The sequence below is a fragment of the Miniopterus schreibersii genome (genome assembly GCF_964146895.1).
Source record: "Miniopterus schreibersii genome assembly, chromosome: 4".
Lineage (NCBI taxonomy): Eukaryota > Metazoa > Chordata > Mammalia > Chiroptera > Miniopteridae > Miniopterus > Miniopterus schreibersii.
In genome coordinates, this window is record NC_138105.1 from 45,510,963 (window position 1) to 45,531,465 (window position 20,503).

The 20,503-nt window shown below is 40.3% G+C and overlaps 1 protein-coding gene across 1 annotated transcript in view; it reads left to right on the forward strand.

Annotated features, from left to right (window-relative positions):
• The first annotated feature begins 263 nt into the window (after nucleotides 1-263).
• Nucleotides 264-20,503, forward strand: part of FHIP1A (FHF complex subunit HOOK interacting protein 1A) — a 188,455-nt gene continuing 168,215 nt past the window's right edge. The window contains exon 1 of the mRNA XM_081134046.1: nucleotides 264-672. The gene's annotated coding sequence lies outside the window, so the exon portion shown is untranslated. The remainder of the gene's footprint in view (nucleotides 673-20,503) is intronic.

A 20,503-nucleotide genomic window follows, 5' to 3' on the forward strand; every position in this document is an offset into this window, starting at 1 on the left:
AGGGGAGGCGCCAGGAGCCGAGGTCAAACCTTTGGGAAGTGAGACATCGGAAACGTCCGCTGCCGTCTGACCTCCTGCACCTGCAGGTTTATTTTCCTGTGCGCGGCGCGAACGCGCGCGCGAGTGGAGGAGTGCACCGCCCGCCAAGGGCGAGCCCCCAAGGGCGGGCCGTCCTCGTGTCCGCCGCGTGTAAGTTTCGGCGGAAACTCTCACAGGCTCCTCCTCCTTCACCTTGGAAACGGGCACCTGGCGCCGCGCGTCCCGGGGGGCGGGGCGGGCGGGGCGCTCCGGCCCCAGAGTGGCAGGTTGGGCCCCGCCCCCACCCAGTCCCGCCCTCCCCAAGGGTGCGGAGTGGGAGGGGGCAGGGGCGACTCTGGGAGCCGGGCGGCTCAGCCACCCACTGGTGATCCGGCGGAAAGTTGCCCTCCGACGGTCTCCAGCCCCCTGCTTCCTCCCCCGGCCCCGCGGCTGAGTTGGAGTCCGGCGGGGAGGAGCCGGGCAGGGACCTGCGAGGTCGCGGCGCGGAGCCGGCTGCCTTCCTCGCGGTCCTCAGCGCCGGCGGCTCCGGGTCCGCGTCCTCAGGACCACGCACAAACTTTCGGGATTGTCCCGGGACACTTTTCCGGCGAGTCCGCACCACGCGGGGAGGAGGAGCCACGGCCAGGGGGACAGGTACGTGGCGCGCCGCTGTGAGAGTTGCACTTGAGAGATTCTTTTATTTCAGGGGGTTCAGGGTGGGGGAGAGTAGCAGTGTGCCTTCCCTGCATCCGTCCCCCAACCCCCGCTGGGCCGGAGGAACAGGTATTGGGGTTGGGGCACCCAGTGGGAGTATCGCTGACGAGGTCGTGGCGTGGGCCAAGGCGCAGCCGGTGGGAGGCGGCTCCCAGAGCTGTGGGACTGGGTGTTACTCGGCGATAACCTCGGGGGAGAGGGAGCCGGCTTGTTTTGACGGAGAAAGATGTCATCAGGGCTCTACCCCTTTCCTTGGGGCCAGAGAGGTTGGCCCGACGGGAAGAACCGGCAAAGGCGAAGTAATTTGGGGCTCAGTTTCCCTCTCCAAACCTCCTCGCTTACACAAGAGACCGGCGGCGCCACTTTGAGGTTTGCAGCACTTGACTGGCATAAGGACTTACTTGTTTGGTGGCTGTTGCGCAATTTCTTAAGTTCTCAAGTGAACCTGCGTTCAAGTCGTGGCTGTTGTTATCGACTGAGGCTGTGTGTTTCCCGCGTCGACCTCAACAAAGCTTTCTTGTTAACCCCACTTCTGCTAGGAAGTGGAACCAGCTGCTGTCCTAGTTCCAGGCCGGCCAGAGCAAGGTGTTGGTGGCAGCAATAGTAGCCCTGTTTGCTAGGGGCTTTGGGAGTCACCTGAGCAGGTCTGATAAATTAGCCCAGCTGTGTCCCACCCACCTGGATCCGTGCATTCTTAACAGATCCCACCTGCACCATTCAGCAGGTGCTGTAGCCTCAGCCATCCAGGGAAGGGGCCCAAACAGGAGAGACGGCCCTGAGGAGCAGTAGTAAACAATGCATACCAATTGTTGCTTCCTTATAAATTGGAACTAATCTCTGACTTCTCTGAAAGGGTCTGCTATCAGATTCATCTCATTAGGAAGTTCAGCTGCTCTCTAATAGGGATAGCAGCCCTGATGAAATTATGTAGGTCACTGAAAAATAATTCCTGCTTAATCACCTTTATCCTCTTAGTTAATGAGGGAAAAGATTTCCTCTCCTTAGTGTATCTTGCCTGCTGCTTGGCAGGGTGACCTGCCTGACCCTCAAGTTCATTGTGCACCCGGCACTAGGCAGGATGTTGTCCCTGAAGCTGCCCAAACCTACTGTACTACAGCTGAAGTCCACATTTGGAGAACTTCAGTGGTCTTTGGACAGAATTGAGCAGGAGATTCAGTCTATAAACTTACTCTTTAATCAGCATATTGTTGGCTTTAGATATCTTTTCAGATAATTAAAGGCTGGTTTCTTTGAGCTCCAGTTAATCCCTTTCCACAGAGAGCCTAAGAATTGTGTCCATGCTTGTCTTGAAATTAAGTTTGGGGTCCCATTTGTCGTCATTTGTCCTGTAGCTTTTGGAACAGGATTGAAATGTGTGGGGCAGGTGGAAAAGGTAAGAGAAACCAAGCATCAGTGAATTAGATTCAGAAGAAATTTAGAAGAGCCCAATAATTTAGGCCCAGCAGCCTCACTGGCTTCCTTCTTGCCTCTACATAGAGACCCTATAGGTTGTATGGCTTTTCATGTAGGCCTTTGAAGACTAGAAGTGAAAGGACTGTTTTACTGCAGAGTCAGAGTAATGCATTGCTGGATAGTTTTTCATGATAACCTCCCAAGTTTGGTTCAAAACACTTTCTCTACAGTTCTTTCTACCATAGTAGAAAGTCAGTAGATAATGTCTACAAGCCAAGAAGCAACTGTATAAATAAATTATTTAGAGATGTAGAAGTACTTATCAGAAGAGACAAAAAAAGAGTTGCCTAAGGAGTGACTTTTGAAATTATGTTCTTATATTACTTTCAAAAAGAAGATTTGATAAGAAAGCTCCCTCTCTCTGCAGATATGAAACAAAATCACTCTCTTGGGTGGGTCCCTGCTTAGATGCTTGATCTGTATTCTGTGTACATTTGTCTCATAGGGCAATACATAGGCCCGTTAAAGCACTGGATCCTCAGATGCTGACCTTGGAACATAATTTACATCTACTTCACGCTTATTCTCAGCTACTTCTCTTAGTTTTTAGCCTAGGTAGGGGAACAGTCTCAAGAGGGATCAGTAACTTCAGGGACTTCATTTATGGGGATCTCTTAGTAAAGATAATAACAGAATATAACATTTCTGTAGTGCTTTATGATTAATAAAGTGCTTTGACATGTGCAATATTTCTGTTTTGTGATTTAACCATTTTGTAGTGGGTGCTATTATATTCAGACTACAAAAGAGGAAAACAGTTGAGATTCAGAGACGATAAGGAATGTTTAGATGTGTCCTTGGCTCCTGTATGTGGTAGACTCAAACCTGAATTCAGGATTTCTGATTTAGATAAGGCCATGTTTTAAATTGTTTCCCTGCTATATTTTGTGAAGTGTTTGGATGTGAAATGGGATATTTTTTCTTATTAAACAAACTGTAATTGGAGACAGGACTGTACACATCTGTATGTGTATGTAATATTTTATCCTTTGCATGTCAACAGTGTGGCTGTACCTAGAGAGGTGGGTGGGTTGGGTGAGTAAATGTCCCCAATAGATTGAATAAAGAACTTTTGATAATGTCTAAAATTGAAACAAAATCAGGAAATAGTAATGTGTGTGAGTTATAAATACGGAAGTAATTACTAGAAGAAACATCTTGAAGAGTTGAAGGAGCTCCTTTTGGGAAACGGAACTCAGAATGAAGGGAAGCCAGGCAAGAGTCTGCTGTTTTGGGGTAGTATCTTATAACTTTATATTTTATGTTATGTACATGCATGTTCTTTTTAAAAAATTCTTTGGTGAGGACAGAGTAAAGGCCTATTTTCAGAATTTTAGAGCTGAAAGGGATCAGAGATTGTTTATTCCCAGTTCTTTCATTTGCATGTGAAGAAATTGATGCATAGGGGTGTAAATGTTTTGTCAAGGTCACATGGCGGTAGAAACAAACCATTCCAGCACAAGTTCACAGCCCTCCCCAGGCAGGTGGAAAATTTCCCAAGGCTTGTAATTCCTCAATTACCTTTCTAGGTAATTCTCTCTTCTACTTCTATCTAGTTTTTACAATGTTTGAATAGGTTACAGGACTGTGGATTCAAAAGTAGTTTCTCTAATTCCCCATATTTCCATCATGAAAGTGCTTCAAATATCTTTAGAGTCTGCTGACTCTGTAATTTTTTGGTTAAATTTGTAATAACTTTTAATTAGAATTAGAGACACCTAGGCAGTTTGTGTGCAACTTTTTAGGAATTGACAGCATTGCTCAGTTGAATTTGATAAACACTGGAATTTGGGCTAAACTTTTATCCTGAGAAGCTATGACTAACAGAAGATGCTTTCGCAATATCTGGGTTAGTTGCTTAATTATGAAGTTCTGAGAATAAGAATATAGCTGTCTTCCAAAAGAGGGGTACAGACATGACATTTTAGAGCTACTGTATTAAAGTTTTAACACCCTAAGTTTTCCTTTTCTTTATACAAAATATTTTCTCCTACTTCCACTCCATTTATATCACTAACTTAAAACTTTATTTTTTCTGATTATACATACAATATATATTATTCAACATTCAAACTTAGAGAATATGTAATCTTGAAAATTAAAGTTTACTGTAATCCTATATTCTGGAGAAACTGCCAAAATCTCTCTCTATTAAAATATATTTACTATTATTGTGATTATTTATAACAACTGGGGTAACACTAAACGACTTTCAACTTGGTTTCTGTTTTTAACTTGATATACCTTGAAAATGTTTCCATGACCATATATATGGAGCATCCTGGCTGTATAACATTGCATCACAGGTCATTTAAACAATTGCCTATTGTTGGAAATTTGTGTGGCTTCCCATTTTTCCGTACTAAGAACAGTGCTTTAGAGAATATCCTTAAAGTACACTTGTGTGAGTGTTTTTTGTAGGAAAGTTTTGTGAGTCAGGGATATGAAAATATTAAATTTTCTAATTCTACTTCCTCTAATATTAAAATTATATTAATACCTTTTTTTGAATGTATAAGACTGAAGAGAGACATTATTAACACATGACCAGACACTGAAACAAGAGGTCATAGGAGGAAAAGGTTCTGAGCTCTTAGGTAGGGCTCACCTCATTTCCTCACATTTTAAGTCCTTTCTGATTTAAATTTTTTCCCCCAAGAGAAGATAGTAATTGATAACAGCTATAAAAGTACTCTGCAGTTGTTGGATGAGCTGCTAATTAGCTTTTATGGAGCATAGTTTTTTTTTGTTTTTTTTTAAAAACATTTTCTTAACATTATTCTAGGACATGCCATTAAGGAGTTCAGAGAATCCACTAAGCTTTGCAGAACGCAGAATGAGCGTATTTTATCTCCTCTCCTGGTATTTTAAAAGTTTACCTCTATTGAAATATTGGTAATGGGTAAATTTTAAGATCTTTAGGTTTGTAGAAGGTGCCAGGAACTGATTTCACTCTTGAGTGTGTGGAAAATGTGAAATAAGATACTTTGGCTAAATTTCATAACTCAGGCTCATTGAAACAGGAACATTTCAGGGATTCCTGTGGCAACGTTTTTATTGAGAGAGTTGATTAATATTTTTACCGAGTCCAAGCTTTGCTCATAACCAGTCGGTTAAAGGATTATGTTTCATTCTTCAAAATTAGTCTTCAGTTTTGTTGGTGTTCATAGAACTTGTACTTGAAGTTTATTCATTTTAGGTTGATTTTTCCTTGTAGTGTATCAGAATGAGTATAGCTATATTTTAAAACTATGACCTAGCCTGGCCGGGCGTGGCTCAGCGGTTGAGAATCGACCTAGGATCCAGGAGATCGAGGTTCGATTCCCAGTCAGGGCACATGCTTGGGTTGCGGGCTAGGCAGCCAATCAATGACTCTGTCATCATTGATGTTTCTATCTCTCTCCCCCTCCTTTCCTCTCTCTGAAATCAATAAAGATATGTTAAAAAAAAAAATGACCTATTTCAGTAGGTCATTTAATGTGAACAGTATGTGCATCCTCAAAATGAAATTATTTCTGTCCACATTTATTAGGAAAAATGTTTTTTGATATTTCTGTATGATAGATTTTCTTAGTAAAACTATTTCTTAGTACGGGAAATTTTATAGTTAGCACATACTCATATTTTGATCTTTTCATGGGAAGATGCAACTGTCTAATGTATTCTTGATTACTGCCTATTTTCTATTATGAAGTCACTTTTTTGGTAAGTCGAATATTTTAAATCTCTCATAACAATGTTTTTACATTTTTGCTTATTTTAAGCAAGATGTAGTAGTTTAAACACATACGAAAAGTCTGACGATGGGACCTTCATTGACCTTGATTTGCTTCAGGAAACACCAGACTACCTCTTATTTACCTGAGTTGCATTAAAAAACTTAATGGTTAATGCAAATTTCTTATTCGCTTGATTAAATTTGACCTTATCTGAATTTCCTCCTTGTGCTTCTCCACTGTGTTACTGTTCAGGTCAGGACCTTGCATGTCCTATTTGAAAAGTAGACGCTGGAGTTGCTATAGATGAATCAGCTTCTAACTTGTGTTTAGGTATCTGTGGACTGGTTTTGTTGCTGCCTTCCCTTTTTCCCTGAAAGTAATCCTACCTCTTGGTCATGTTTTAGGGTTAGTTTATTCACAGAGGAGTGGTCATTCCCTACCAGTGAATCACACAACTGGCAGTTTGATGAGGCTTCTTGACTCAAGTCTGAGTGACTCGACCTGTTGTCCTCCGAGCTTCTGTCAGTATAGGCACGCCAGGAACAGGCTCTCAACTTGGCTCTTTCCTATGTAGGTTATTTCTAAATCTGCATCCTCATTGCTGACTTTTGTAATCCTAGGCTTGCTTCTCCAGTTCCTGCTGGATAGGTCTACATTTGGATCCTGACATCAAATTAAACTATAGAATGACAAGAGTAACTCTGCATCTTAATCTTCTAGCAGAGCACCTTCATATTCACTAGGATCTTATACATATTTGCTGATGATCTGCCTCTTATTATCACATGAGCATTTATAATTTTTTTAAATCCTCACCCAAGGATGTTTTTATTGAATTAGAGAGAGGGGAAGAAGGAGAGAGAGAGGAGAGAGAAACACAGATGTGAGGGAGAAACATTGATCGGTTGGCTCCCGTATGCACCCTGACTGGGGATCGAGTCCGCCACCTTTTGGTGCGCAGGACAACACTCCAACCAACTGAGCCATCCGGGCAGGTCTGGGCAATTATAATTTTTAAAATCTTCTGGTCCCAGTTTTTCTTTCTCTAATCCATTTCATGCCAGAGGTAGTTTGACTTGATAAAGTACAGCTTTGCCCATATTGCTGATCATGGTCCTTGCTGTCTGCTGGATAATGACTCAACTCAAGGTGTGGTGGTTAATTTTATGTGCCAACTTGACTGCGGAATGGGTGTCCAGGTATTTGGTTAACATTATTTTGGGTGTGTTTCTGGATGAGATTAATGATGAATCTGTAGACTGAATAAAGCCGATTATCCTTCCCATTGTGGGTGGGCCTCATCCAATCTGTTGAAGACCTGAAATGAACAAAAAGGCTAAGTAAGGGAGAATTTGTTGTTTTTGCCTGACTGCCTTTGAGTTAGGACATTGATGTTATCTGCCTTTGGACTCAAACCTGGACTTGACCTTGAACTATACTATAGGTTCTCCCACTTCTCTGCTTGCTAACTGCAGACATTGGGACTTCTCAGCCTTCATAATTGCATGAGCCAGTTCCTTATAATAACAAATCAGCCTCTCTGTCTCTAGTCTCTTTCTCTTTATGTATATATCTGCTGTTGGTTCCGTTTCTCTGGAGAACCTGACTAGTACTCAAGGCATCTATGATCTGCTGCCCTGTGCAGATCCTTTGCTCTGGCTGCCTGCTGATCTGTTCCTCATTCCTGAGCCACACCCTACCTATTCCTTTTCTCCTGTTCTGCTGGGACTCATCCTTCCTCCTTCCAGTTATTTCAGTGAGTTGCATTCTTCAAAGCCCAGTTCAGAGGCTGTGTCCTCTGTCAAGCCTTTCCTGACTGTCCTTTTTTGTGGTAATTTCTTGGTATCAGAATCTCTGTACTGCAGTTATAGAAACTTAGTCATTTGCTGCCTTCTAGTGTTATCTTTTATACATTTGTCCTTCCCAACTAGATTATAAACTCATTTAGGACCCAGACCAAGCTCTATACTTCCAAATCCTCCACTGTTCTTGGTGTGTTGACTTACACTTTGCAGGTGGCCAGTGACTGTTTACTGATTTTTTTTGTGTGTGTGTGTGTGTGTATATATACATATATATGTATATGTGTGTGTGTGTGTGTATGAGTGTGTATGTATATATTTAAAGCACTTAGATGTACCTGGGAAAGGAAAGGTAAATGTGGGGTTTGCATGCCTACACTCCCCCATCTTGAGCCCGTAGAAGAAATGTCTAATTTATTTCCCACAGGACTTAGAAGTCTTTATCAATGCATTGCTCTGGAGAGACTCTGCTGGCTGTTTGGGGTTGTTACTGGAAATGAAACCTATATATCATTCTTGACCTAGAGCCAACTTTTCCTAGGAAAAAAGATTGAGTCATATTTTAAGTCCTGTTGAGTTAGCTCTTTCCTGAGGTACTGGTTTGCAACTATTTTTGCTGTCATCTGCTTTGCTCTTATCTCTTGTAATTCCTTTTGCTTGGCCTCTGGCTAAGTCTTTTCATATTTCCCTCTGTAAATATGCTACGTAACATTCTTTTGAACAGGGATGAAGGGGAAGAAATTTGGAAAATGAGCTATGTGTTTCTAGGCAATTTGGATTTGTCAAATTTTATGCAAATTTCATTCAAGCACAGTATGATTTTCCTCATTTTTCCTGTAATTGAATTAGTTTTTGAGGAACATCATTGGATATCTGACCTCATTCTGCTCTTTGGCTTATCTTCTAAGCTCAGAGTATTGCAAAACCTCTGCCCCATACTTACCGTCCTCCTTACCCTGCGTTCCTGAACTTATCTTCTCTAACATATTATACTTTACTTACTTATTTGGTGTATTGTTTACTGACTGTCTCCCTGCATAAGAATATAAAGCTCCATGAAGGGCTGGGACTTTTGGCTATATTAATGTTGACTATCTGACTATATATCCCAAGATGTAGACCACTGCCTGACATTCAAATAAGTATTTGTTGAATTGAGTGGGAGTTTGCTAACTTGGAGCCCTTCACCCCCCACATCCCCTTGGTTGTCTAGTCTTTCTGTTATACCCTCCGACAGGCCTCTGATTCTTTTTTTACTTTCTTTTTACCGAAGATTGCTTCTATCCAGAGCTAGTTAATTCTTTCAAACCATACAACTAACTACCTGTTCCCCAGGTCTGTGTCTTTGTAATAGCCATATGAGTAACAGAAGCAATTTATAGTCCCTTGGCTGCTCATGGTTTACAGAGCACTTTCACATATATGATCTCATTTGATGTATTTTTGAGTCTGTGACAGCGATGTATTCTTTAGGGCCTGCTGTTCACCAAAGTATGCAAGTTGGCAAAATCTTGTCCCACCAGGGATGCAACCATTCTTCATTATGTGCCGAGCACACACTCCCCTTGGCTTTGCTGTTGCCAGGCTATATATAAGGACTGTCTTTGATGTCTTCTGGCCTTCTAGGATCAATCATTTTATTCCACAGAAGAGTGCCTATGTAGTAGAAGGGCCTAAGGTAAAGTGATAAAAAGAGAAAGGGATAAAAAGAAACAAAATCAATAACTTGCATTTATGGGACACTTCAGTGGAAGGTACCTAGCTAGATGCTAAACAACTATTATTGCCTCAAAGTTAATTTGCTTGCCGGAGCTCCATGTGGAATTGGAGACATAAGCATGGAAATGGGAAGGTTGGCTGAAGGATGTAATTCATGTAGAAATGAGAACTGGTGACTTTCAGGTTCTCCACGAGTGAATTGCCATTACTGTCCTCCTGGCCCCTCTCCTTGCTAAACTATGAAGACAGACCATTTTATTCCTAAAGGCCTTCTGTTCTTGCCTCTAAGCCATGGGAGTGCTCAATAACTATTAGTGTCTAATAATGACACAGTAATATTCCTCTGAGCAATCAGAGAGAGCTGTAGGCGTGTCACACATTGACAGGTACTCACAAATCTCTTTTTGCTGTTTTGAAATATCACTGCCAGGGGACTTGTATACAACTTGTTCTGACAGAGTGGTCTTAAATATTCATTCCTTTTACCTATTACTTTAAGAGAAATGCCAGCTTTAGTCTTTAGGCTGCCAGTATCAATTTTGGAGAAATTGTATTATAACTTTTTTCAGGATTCTTGTTTTCCTGTAGCTTATTTATTTATGCATTAACATATTAATATTATTTTTAATGATGGAAGAACATGCACTTTGAGATTAGTGGAAAGTCAGGGGTTAAATGGAGGTCTTGGATCAATTGTTCTCCCTGGTAATCTAATTAGCAGGTGTTTATTACAGTGGGAGGCAACGTGGGCATAGTGGAAAGAGAATGAAATTTGAATGAACTCTTGTTCAAGTCCCTGCTCTGCCATTTAGTAAATCTGTGACTTTGGACAAGTAAGTTTCCTTTGATGACCTTCAGTTTCCTCATCTTAAAGTGGAGATAATAATGCCCATCCCAGGGAGTTTCTGTGAGGGTTAAATACAGTAACAGATGTGAAGTGCTTTACATGGAAGTAATTATCACTACATGGTAATTGTTACTTATATCCTGAGGCTCTGTTAGCACTTTTCTAGGGATCGTTGAGGGGCTTTCAAAACATGTGTAAAGTATATGCCTGCAAGGCCACAAAAGATGGCAACAGATATGTATTTGACACACAAAAATCAGGACAGTATGTGATGAACTGTTATTTGTACAGAAAGCAAGTACAAGAAACCAGAAAGGTAGAGGTCATTGTGGTCATAGTCTTTAAGCATCATGGTAGAGATTGTGTCATAAGTTGTGTCTTTTGGTTGTAAATTATAGAAATTAAGCTGTGTAGAGGGCAGTTTATTGGCTTACATGGCCAAGGAGTGAAGTGAGTCTCAGGGAAGCCAGAACTGAAAACTTCTGTACCACCAAGACTCTGCCTCCAAACTCTGCTTCTCTGTCAGTTTCCTCCACACGGCTGAGGCTTGGCTGCCAGCAACCAAGGATCATCCAGAGAGGTCCTGACCGCCTTCCCTTACTCTAAATCTCAAAATCCCGGGAATGGCTCTGGTTGGCCTTGTTTGGGTGACATCCTTGTACATGTGGCCAGGGGCACACATTACCTGGTAATTGGCAACCCCGTCTAGAAATACATAGTTAGGGTGGGAAAGCAGAACAGTTTCCTAAAAGAAGGATTGGGTCCTCCTCAGAAAAAAGGAGGGGCCTGGACAGCAGGAGCAGGAGGCGTGTTTACTCCTGAGCGGGGAGAGGACAGCTTTAGCTATTTGCAGGGAGAGAGGCACAGTCTAGAATGAGAAGTCGGTTTGTATTCATGAAATAGGACAAGATAGACCCAGAGTGAATGGTTTGGAGTGGTTGGTTGAGGAGTTGGACTGACCTGATAGGGCATAAATCCTAAGAACTGACATCAAATTGATGTAGTTATGTTGGATCCTGGCTATTATTCTTTAAAAATAGGTTCTGTATTGTAGGCTGGGTATTTGAATTGGTAACTTTAGGACTAAGTTGAGTGCAGTTGAGAAGTTACACTCAATGAGTATAGACAAGGTTGTCTTTGTGTTCAAGAGACAGATGTCCATCCTGGCACTCCCTTAAAAATTCGATGTTATCGAGCATTTATCTTACAGGGTTTTTTTTTGTGTTTTTTTTTTGGTTTGTTTTGTTTTTTTTTTACAGGGAAGGTATTTCAGAGAAACCAAATAGATGGTTTGGACAAAATCGTGTTTTTAGAAGAATCCCAGCTAATAAATGCAGACGGCATGATATAAATAAAATATTACCATGTTGTTACTCCTAATGAAATAACAGGTCTAGGGAATAATCATCAGTGACTGCTAAAACTATTAGGTCAAAGGCTGAGAAACTTCTTAATTGGTGGATTAGGCTAATTACCTCTGAACCCACTGATCAGTCTTAATGTTACAAAAAGAGAAAGAAGTAGATATTACATGCTTCCTAATTTGATGCAATAGGAAATATACAGAACTGCCTGTGAAGTTTCTTGCCAAAAACTGTGATTCTGATCAAACCTTTAGATATAACTACTAGTTTATAAGAAGCATGGGAGAAAGAGGACCAAGTTGAACAATGGAGATGTAATTAGCCCAATCCAGAATGTAGAAATTTATATAGGGCAAATTACTCAGTTGGTTTAATAAATAAATGGCAAGAAAAACAAAGAGGGAAGAGACACTATTACTAAGAGACTCTAGATAGATTCATATCAACCATGTTTGGATCTTGATTTGGATAAATTAATTATGTTATAAATTATAAATATAAAATTATGAGAAAATTTGGGAAAAATTTAAACTCTGGATATTAGGTAAATTAAAGGACTTTTAAGAAGGAATGGTATGGTATTTTTATTTTTAAAATTCTTAAAGATATATACTGAATTTTTTTTCAGATTATATATTATATTAGTTTCCTATGGCTACCTTGCCACAGGGTGAATGAAGCAACAGGAATGTGTTCTCTTCGTAGTTCTGGAAGCCACAACTCTAAAATCAAGATGTAGGCAGGGCCATGCCTCCGCTGAGATTCTAGGGAGAATTCTTGTCCTTTCCAGCTTCTGGTAGCCATCCTCAGTTGTGGCTGCATCTCTTTGCTCAGTCTCACATGGCCTTCTCCTCTGCATGTGGCGGTGATGCATCTATCTCCCTCTGCCTCTTTCTTATAGGATACATGTGATTGCACTTAGGGCCTACTTGGGTAACCCACGGTAAATTCCTTTTTCTTTTTTTAAATCCTCATTTGAGCATATGTTTATATTGATTTAAAAAGAGAGGGAGAGAGAGAAAAAAAAATCATTGATGTGAGAGAGAAACATTGATCAGCCGCTGCCTTCTGTACACACCCCGAGCAGGGATCAAACCCATAACCTGGGTATGTGCCCTAACAGGGAATCAAACCCATAACCTGTTTGGTCTATGGGCCCATGCTCCAACCAGCTGAGCCACCTGGTTATGGCCAAGGTAAATTCTTTCTTAAGATCCTAAATTATAGTCACATTTTCTGCTTTGCATGTTAATATTCACAGCTTCTGGGGATTAGAAAGTGATATCTTTGGAGGCCATTTTTTTTCTTATCTCAGATATGATAGCTGAGATTTGCTTTTAAAACAATCCAGCGGAGGTAAGGAGTGGGAATGAGAGATTCTCAGTTGCTGAATTATGATTGTTAACTTTTGAACCAACTCATGACATTTCATTGTACTATTCCCTCTACTTTGTATAGTTTGAAAATTTCCATAATAAAAAGTAAAAACAAATTAAAAAAAATAAAGATAAACTCTCACACCAAGATTTCTTAGTAATCAGTTTCTTTCAGAATCTGGAAACTATAATATTAACCCCTGATAATATCAATACAAACCTCAATTTTTTTCTGTTCATAAAAGTTAAGTATGAGACTTCTAATATTTTGGTTAATCCTTCAAGTTTTCACTATTTTTGTAGACATTCCTTTGTGCTTCTTAAGAACAGTAAAGGCCCTGGTTGGGTGGCTCAGTTGGTTGGGCATCCTCCCATGCACTGGAAATTTGCTGGTTCGATTCCCAGTTGGGGCACATGCCCAGGCTGCGGGATTGATCCTTGGCGGGGGGCATGCAGGAGGCAGCCCATCGATATTATGCTCTCACGTGATGTTTCTCTCTTCTCCCTTACTCTCTCTCTAGAAATCAATGAACTTAAAAAAAAAAGAGGGGGTGGTGAATGAGAATCTCCACTTGGAATTCAGAAATTGTAAAATGAAAGATGACCTGAGGCTTAGGTACAATAATTCTTTTTTCTCTTCCTTACTAAAATATTGGTGAGAGCATGAGGTAGCATGGTTATTTTGGAGACTCATAGGCAAAGTAACTTATCATGACATCTTTTTTAAAAATATGTCTTTATTGATTTCAGAGAGAGGAAGGGAGAGAGAGAGAGAGAGAGAAACATCAGTGATGAGTCATTGATCGGCTACCTCCAGCACACCCCCTACTGGGGATCGAGCCCTCAACCTGGGCATGTGCCCTGACTGGGAATCGAACCGTGCCGCAGAGCCACACCAGCCAGACTATCATGACATCTTTGTCAAAGAGGTGAAGTTATGAAAGGGTCAAAAATTTTCTACTGTGTTTTTATGTGATCTTAAACTGTCCAAGTGAGCTGCAAATTGGCACATAGAGTACATTCCTTGGCATAGCTCAGCAGTAATTACTATTTTTCCTGCAAATTACTCTTTTATGTTATACTACAGTATTATAAGGCTTGAGATTTTAATTCTTAAATCCAAAATATTCTGTTTTTTGTTTTTTTTTCTTAAAAAACAAAAAATAATGACATTTTCATGATTTCTCTCTCACCCCTGTGCTGGAAAGATTTCAAGGTATATATTTAAAAATAACCATGGGAGTCAGAGAAAGACAAGTACCATATGATTTCACTGATATGTGGAATCTAATGAACAAAATGAACTAACAAGCAAAATAAAGACAGACTCATAGAGAGCAGTCTGACTGACAGCTGTTAGTGGTGGCAGTGGGCAGGGGCTGGGTGCTGGGGGGTGGATGGATCGAGCAAAAAAGAAAAAGGAAAAAACTCATGTACACTGACAACAGTGTGGTGATTACTGGGAGGAGAAAAGGGAGTAGAGAGGGGTGGAGGATTGTATAGTGGGGATAAATGGTGATGGAAGGAGACTTGACTTGGGGTGGTGAACACAATGCAGTGTACAGATGATGTGTTGCAGAACTGTGCACCTGAAAACTGTATAATTTTGTTAGCCAGTGTCACTCCAGTAAGTTCAATTAAAAAAATAAATCATAGGAGGCAGAGCCTAGCATTTCTCAAAGGGCGATTGTGGTATACCAAAAGCATGATCTTTCTCAAAGTACCCCTAACTACCCAAATCAGGCTTAAGTGTATGTGTTGTAAATGATAATGATGGTCAAGATACTGTTTTGGACTATTCAAGTTGCTTCACATATACTTAGTATTTTAATGATTCCTTTAAGGAAAGAAAACAGAAATTCATATGCAGAATCTCTGATCAATTTTCCAGATTCTGAGAGGAACTGATTACTAATGCCTGGGTTGTGACTTAAATTGCCTAAAGCAGCATGTTTAAAAGTGCATTTTAGCCTTTAGAAGTCAGTTTAGTGACATACAGTGGCTTTATATTTTTTGCTTAGTGTTAGTGGTTTTTATATTGAATTTGTTTCTTTCCAAGTTAAAAGCTGCATTTTGTAGGAGTGGTATAAACTCTAGTTGCAAAATCTCAAAATTAGACTGTCTTTTTTTAGCTCATGGAATTAGAATGTAGCTGGTACATTTGTTGTTGATATACTAGACTGCTAAAACCTAGCTCCCTCTTTTATGTTTGTTCTGAGCTGTGGTACAAATTGGTCTGTCTATACCAGACACAAAAGCATGTGGCCAATTTGGTACAAAATCAAACTTTGTGTGGTATGTGTGTTCATATAATATATAAGGTGAACTACATTGAACTTCTTATTACATTGCTATGACATTTGTAAACCGGGCTATGTGAAAGCTGTATTTTTTTTATTTTTTTTTGGAGACAGTACTAGAGATGGCATATTGCAATAATATAGATATCAAAATGACTTTTCCATGTGGGTGAAGTCATTGGTGAAAGAATATATTTAAATCTTTGCAAGCCTCTTGGCCATTCTAGTTGCTTTACTAAATGGTTTATTATAAAACTTGATGATGATTATTAAATTTCTCAGGCATTTCATCCTTTTAAGGTTGTAAAATCGCCCAATTTATGTGCCCTGTAATAGAAGAGAAATGATGTATGGGAGTAATCAAGTTAGCGGTTTACACTGCAGTTGATATAGTATCATGGTAATCTGTTCTGCATTTTTTAGTGTTTGCTTTTGTGCAAGGGAGAAATACTCAGTAAATGTTCTTTAAGATACAGGTTCTTTTATTATGTAGGTATAGCACAGTTTTTCAGGAACACACATTTTTTACATAAAATGAACTACTACTTAAGTTTTGTTTTTCTCTGCTGCTTTTTCTTCTTTATATAAAAGAAGGTAAAATACGATGCAGAAAGCTGATTGAAAAAGCCCCCTAATATTTGCGTGATGCTTTTTGGTTTGCAAATAATTAACAAATAAGGAACTCTTAGGCAAAACCGAAGCATTATTTTTGACTCAATAATGAATATAGAATACCATTTAACCCTTTACTGATTTTACAACCTTGATATCTCTCAAATCTATTCATTTATTTGTATTAATTCCACCCTCTCTTCTAGATCATTATAGTAGCTTCTTAACTGGTCTTCCTGCTTCTACCCCATCCACTCACTAATTAGTTCTTCACTCCAGCCTTAGTGATCTTTAAAGAATGTAGGTTTCATGGTGTCATTTTCCTTCCCCACCTTCTCGTCACTCTTAAGGTAAATAAAGATCCTTAATGTGTGCCAGGCTCTGTGGAATCCAGCCCGACTACCTGGCCAGCCTCATCTCATACCATTCTCTCACTGGCCCTCAATACTTTAGCACCACTGTTTTTCTTTCAGTTCTTAATGTGCCCATATACTTTTAAAAAACCACAGAGCCTTTGCACATGTGTTCAGTACTCAGAACACCATTCCTTCTCACCCCCACCATATCCGTAACTCTCCCTCTCAATCCCCTATGCATATTAATTGGTTAACTCCTATTTATCTTCAGCTCAAATCTCATTTCCTCAGGAAAACTGCTATACACTAGTTGGGTCTCACTATTATGGGCTTTTTACATCATCATTATCTTGCCCCCATTGGACTTACTGTTCTTATTTATGTACTTATGTAAATCATCTGAATGAGGGCAGATAATAGGCCTGTTTTTGCTCACCATTATATCCCTAAGACTTAGCACAGTACCTAGTACACATTAGGTGCACCATAAATATTTGTTGAATGAATGAATAACATGAAAAAGTAGAACCAAATATCACTATTACCTGATTGATTAATTGCACCCATAATAACAATACCAAAGACATTCACTGTAAAAGTAAATGAGCCCTACAAAGAGGTCCTCTAGGGGGGTTGCCTGCTCATTCCCTAGCTACTGCTCTTAGAAAGGAATTTTGGAACAATTTTAAATAATTGTCTTTAGAAGTAGTTTATAAGCCACATAACAAAAACACTTAAGCTTTTGATTAAAAAATAATATCCAGCTTGACCATTCTCTTTATTTTCTAAATTCATTTCCAACTTACTGGTATCAAGTTTCACTTTCAAAAGAACCAGATGTGCCACACTTGAAAAGTTGAAAAGAATATCATATGCATGAAGGCAACCTTACAAGAGTCGTTCCTAAAGTATTTTGAGCATTGGTGGACATTTTTGTAATATGCGTGTGATTAATAAGCATGTGAAGGGGCTCATACTTCTATGGATGTGTGGATTCTGCTGTTTCTGTTAACCCTTCCATGAAGTCACTCTCCATGTTTTAAAGATGGTCCCCTTTTTGCTTCTGGCCATGAGGCAGAGGGATGCATTTCACTTAAGTCATTCACTACTTCTTTGCGCTTGTCATCCTCCACAGGCAAAATGAGTCTTGGGATTTTTTTTTTTTTACACCAAAAAGGAATGTAATAGAGGATTGAGTTAACTATTACAAAGTGCTTTAATTTTTTTAGATGTTGGGTTCTGTGTTTAGCAAAAGTCCCTATTAGTGTGAAAGATCGCAGAACTGGGACCACATTCTTCCATTGAAAAGTACCAGGGATTCTTGCCAAGTTCTGCTATGCAAGATTATTTATTCAATACTTTCATTGACTTAGCCACTAGCACTGGACCTCTTTTGGGCTTCTGATTTTGGAAGAAAGTTGCCGTGTGTACTGCCTTTCTCCACTAGCTCAAATCAGCATTGATTTTAAGTAGGAGTAACTGAATTTAAAATAACACATACACATCTGTACCTTTAAATCTGTGGGAACACTCCTGGATTTACTGAACTGATAACTGCAGTTATTGAAGATTACCTTTAAGCAGGACATTTGTTACATCTCCGAGATTCAGGCTACCATTAGCACTGCCCTTTTTGCTTGTTCACATTTGGGAAAAATGCACTCAACCCAACATGATATAGATGCTTTCAGAATAGTAGATAGCTCTGTCAGCTAGTATTTTGCTGGCAACTCTTAGTTACATAGCCAGTAACAAAAGTTTTATTGACCCTTTTTTCTCAAGTGTTCTCGTTTTTATCCCAAACAACAGATTTGGCTTTTATTTGCTTTTTGTTTGGTGTACTACTTGCCACTAAAGGCTCGCATTCTCATACTGCTTCAGCGCTGACAGTATTTACTTCAGCAAATATATTTCTTTATGTTATGCAAATACATTCTCCGTGCCTAGCAATAATATGAAAATTTGTGAGAGAATAATCTTTTGAACTTTTTGATTAATCCCTGTATGCTTTTTGTTAGATAAGGCTCTTAGAAAAAGACCTTTTAATGTTTGTACAGAACACTCCCCGTGTTCTCTGCCTGTCTTTGTGAGTCTCAGTGAATCTGCCTGTGACTGAGTCATAACTTTGTACCTGAATCAGTGACATCCATCTGTGTGAACCCTGGCCAATCACGCCCTACCTTCAAATGGAATTATTGTACCCAGAGGGATTTGAATACATTTTGTCGAATGCGTTTTGACTGAGATGCACTTACTTTAGCATTAAACCCTTTATTGTTATTTTTTATAAATCATCCAGTCTTAAGCTGGAGTCATGTTATTATGTAATGTATTTAATGGGTTGTCCTGCCCCTCACTTATCTGATTGTTGTGCTGTTTCCTGTGAAGGGTGTGAGGGGAAAGGGAGTTACTCCTCTGTGTGAGGTAGTGCCATCGTGGGTTGTGATTTTGCTGTGGCTCCAGGAAGTCTTAGGAATGGTGGCAGTAATGTGCTCAATTCACCTGTGCTTCCTGGATGGGCACGGAAATGCTGTCAGGTAATGAAAAGTTAATGGAGAATTAATACGTTGTACACACAGTCCTCTACTATTTTAAATAAAGACCTACTCAAGTTTAGGCAACACCTGTTAAAATATTCTAACTGGAGTTGAACAATATGAAACTGGGAAAGAAGGGGTAATAAAGGATTTAGGACTTACTATTCATTTAGCTGTGAAGGAAATAGGTTGCTTTGCCTGACAGGTTTCCTAATCTTCTGTTAAAGAGGAAGCTGAGGTGGGGAGAGGTTAAATATATGGTGTAGGTGATCAGTGACAGAGCTGGGGTCTGGGATCTGAACCCAGACCTCGTGACAGCACAGCTGGTGATCTTAACCCCTCTGCAGTGGTGCCTGTCCTCTGGGAGGAAGGCATGCTGTGGCATAACTAATAATACAGACTCCCCTTATTACCAAGGGGAGACAAATTTAGATTTAAAAGATAAATTAATAAATCACTTGAGTTTTTATTGAACCAGCAATTCATTCGATAGGAATTTATCAAGCGTCTAGCATGTATAAAGCACTATGCTATGTGCTAGAGAAGATAGCAAGATCACCAACTGTCAGAGCTTGTAAATATATATAAAAATAACTCTTATACAAGGCAAAATTCATTCACTCAGCAGACATTTATTTGGCACCTGTGGTGTGGCAGGACTGGGCTGCACACTGCAGACCGTTTATCTACTTGTCAATTCATCCTAAACTTTTGATCACCTACTATGTGCCAGGAAGTGTTCTAGATATCAGGAATATAGTTGAGAATAAAGCAGCCAAGGTCTGGGTTCTCATTGAGTGTTCCTTTGCGTGGGAAGGAGACAGGCAATAAGTAAGCAAGAAAAGACCTGCTCTGCAGAGAATTAAAACAGGAAGATGTGCAGAGAGGAACTCGGTGGCTCCATTAGGTTGCAGAGGTAAGTAAGACTTGATCTTTGCCCTGGAGGGGACAGACCTAACTGCAGTATGATTCAACGTGTGCAGTGATTGATGTCTGAACAAAATGTTTGGGTGATGTGACTGAGAAGGGCCTTGCCTAGCCTCATGCGAGAACTGAGAGGTGACTGTAAGCAGTCTGCTGACTGGGCCAGGTGTGTTTTCAGGATGGTAATTGTGGAGCACCCTGAAATGTGGGCTGGGCAGGGGAGAGACTGGTGATAGGATGCGATAATTACTCTCTGGAATGACAGCCCTAGACAAGTGGATGGGGTATGGGAGAGGAGGATGTGTTACTTCTCACTGAGAGAATTGGGAAGGCCTCCTGAGTGAGGTGACATTGAAACTTGGTGTTAAAGTATGCTGAGACGAAGGGAGGGCATCTCGTGGTTACCTTACCATGAACAAAAGAGGGAAGACCCAGGCTGTTTTGGGAGTGACTAGACTTATGGACTGGCTGGAGCACATGCTGTTCGAGAGAGAAAGTCACGGGAGGTAGGTGTGATGAACCGAGTTGCTTCAGGTAAGCAGAGGGAAGCTGCTGAAGGTTTTTTAGTAGCCTGGCATAATCACAGCCTTAGGAATATTATTCTTGCAGCAGTATAAAAGATAAATTGGAGTGGGCAGAGAGAGGTGGCTAGGAGATAATTCAGGAGCTGTTGTGATGGCCCTGATTTATAGGGGAGTTGATCCAGGAAATAGCCCTGGGGCTGGATTAGAGATCGAGGGAC